We start from the raw sequence: 3141 nt of genomic DNA, 5'->3' as shown, positions 1-3141 counted from the left end.
TTAGTACTGGTGACCAGAACTGGACCGCGTACTCCAGATGAGGTCGAACCAATGATCTATAAAGTGGCAAAATTATAGACTTACTAATGCTTTGTACGGGGGCGGGATTATGTCCCTATCTCTGGAGTCCGGAGACCCCGTATAATACAAGGAAGGATGGAGACAGATGAGGTCTTACTAATGCTTTGTACAGGGGCAGGATTATGTCCCTATCTCTGGAGTCCGGAGACTCCGTATAATACAAGGAAGGATGGAGACAGATGAGGTCTTACTAATGCTTTGTACAGGGGCAGGATTATGTCCCTATCTCTGGAGTCCGGAGACCCCGTATAATACAAGGAAGGATTTTGCTGCTTTAGAAACTGCGGCCTGACATTGCATGCTATTATTGAGTCTATGATCTACCAGAACACCAGAGCAGTGTAAAATGGGGTCCAAATACAAGGCTGTCAATGCAGATTTCTCTGTCTTATTTTACAAATGTGAAGGCAGCACAAGGTCCTGATCGTTATGCGCTGTGTGCATGAGCCCATAGAAGACAATACACCACATCTGTCAAATAAAAACCCGGTACTGATATCATTGCAGCATTTTATTTACAGACATCTGCACGGGTCCTTCCAACAGTCCTAAATAATGAACGTTAGTGGCTGAGCCTCTTCACCTTTCTCCTCAGAGGGTCCTTTACCTCCCTCTGGTGGTCCCTTGGCTCACTTTGCTTCTCTGAGGACCATTCACTGATCCCTTCTAAACTGAATGGACCTGGAAGAGCTCAGCTATGAACATATAAAAACATCAAACTGAGGACTCCATGTCCCTGATCTGCACTGGCTAGAAGCCGAGGAGGTATCATTAAAGGAGAACTATGTGGTGAAGGAAAATCACTCGGTCTCATAGTTCGAGCCGACCTGTGACAATGAAACTGTCACACGTCGGCTCAATAGATCGGGAAGTGAGGGAACACATACCGGCGCTCGCTCACTTCACGATCCTGTCCCTGCAGAGAGCCGTGACTGTCACTCACCACTCCCTGCAGGGATTCTCCCCGCTCCAGCGCTGACTGGTGGAACGGACTGGGGAGGCGGCGGGTACAGCTGGCTCTGCCTCTAGATAGGAGGAGCCAGTTGTCAATCACGCAGCTGTGTGGATCCAGACAGTAATGTCGGGATCCATCCCAGCTGCGGCGTCTCAGTATACCGCGAGCTGTAGCTCCCTATATACTGAGCTTTGGGTGACGGGAGGACGCTAGTTTGTGTCCCCCCGTTACCCTGAGGAGGACTATGGGGAAAAACACTGACCCCATATTTCTCATTTAATCTAACAGTCCACTAGTGTCTGCATTGAGAGTACCTGTCATTGCTATCACATAGTCACTTCTCAGAATGTAAAGAGTATTATTCATTATAACAGGAGTCCGATCTTTTATAAATTGACTGCATTAATGAGAGACACAAAGTAACATTGTTTATACACATTGATCAGGGGGAGATAGAGAGATACAAAGTAACATTGTTTATAAACATTGATCAGAGGGGAGATAGAGAGATACAAAGTAACATTGTTTATAAACATTGATCAGAGGGAGATAGAGAGATACAAAGTAACATTGTATATAAAACATTGATCAGAGGGAGAGATAGAGAGATACAAAGTAACATTGTTTATAAACATTGATCAGAGGGAGATAGAGAGATACAAAGTAACATTGTATATAAACATTGATCAGAGGGGGATAGAGAGATACAAAGTAACATTGTATATAAACATTGATCAGAGGGAGATAGAGATACAAAGTAACATTGTATATAAACATTGATCAGAGGGAGATAGAGAGATACAAAGTAACATTGTATATAAACATTGATCAGAGGGAGATAGAGAGATACAAAGTAACATTGTTTATAAACATTGATCAGAGGGGGAGATAGAGAGATACAAAGTAACATTGTTTATAAACATTGATCAGAGGGGAGATAGAGAGATACAAAGTAACATTGTTTATAAACATTGATCAGAGGGAGATAGAGAGATACAAAGTAACATTGTATATAAACATTGATCAGAGGGAGATAGAGAGATACAAAGTAACATTGCTGAACTGGTTAAGACCATCTGAAATGATGTATCTATAAGTGATTGATAGTTGTTACATGTATGAGCAGCATGATAATGATATATGTAATGTGGATTGTGCTTGTCTCTGTAGGATGTGCTGGGTGCAATGGACGGAGATGGAATTCTAGCGATTATCGAGTCTGCAGACGTTGATTGTCAGAGATGTGTCACAACTCATTGCTCCTCATACAGGACAACCAGCAAGAATATTAGATGGAAACTTGTCTGAAAACAAGACACCATTCCCTACCAGTCTGTACCAACCTCTGACCTCTAATCCCCATTCTAGCCCAGAGACAGTGAAGTGATTTCCCCAGAACTAGCATGTGCTGTCTGTAAACCCCAATTTCCTCTATAGGCTTATGTGACGGGTAATCTGCTTCCTGACAGGTTCTCTCTTTACCAATTCTCTGCAACCGTCTCTTGTAACTTGAATCTATTCCAATAAAGAGCTGCTATAAATCCCAATCCTTCTACTGTATTAAGTGACAATTCAGGATGACCTCCCGGGTCTGTTCACCCGCTGTGCCCATTATGAGGGGCTCCCACCATCCCTGTGCTGAGTTCCCGGGTCTGTACCCCCGCTGTGCCCATTATGAGGGGCCCCCTCCATCCCTGTGCTGAGTTCCCGGGTCTGTACACCCGCTGTGCCCATTATGAGGGGCCCCCACCATCCCTGTGCTGAGTTCCCGGGTCTGTACCCCCGCTGTGCCCATTATGAGGGGCCCCCACCATCCCTGTGCTGAGTTCGCGGGTCTGTACCCCCGCTGTGCCCATTATGAGGGGCCCCCACCAGCAGCTAGCTGAGTTCCCGGGTCTGTACACCCGCTGTGCCCATTATGAGGGGCCCTTGCCATCCCTGTGCTGAGTTCCCGGGTCTGTACCCCCGCTGTGCCCATTATGAGGGGCTCCCACCATCCCTGTGCTGAGTTCCCGGGTCTGTACACCCGCTGTGCCCATTATGAGGGGCTCCCACCATCCCTGTGCTGAGTTCCCCTGTACAGCAGAGCTGAGAGAGAGGAAGAA

The sequence above is a fragment of the Nanorana parkeri genome, unplaced genomic scaffold (assembly GCF_000935625.1).
Source record: "Nanorana parkeri isolate BGI_ZX_2015 unplaced genomic scaffold, ASM93562v1 scaffold2724, whole genome shotgun sequence".
Taxonomy (NCBI): domain Eukaryota; kingdom Metazoa; phylum Chordata; class Amphibia; order Anura; family Dicroglossidae; genus Nanorana; species Nanorana parkeri.
Note: the sequence above shows the minus strand (reverse complement) of the source record.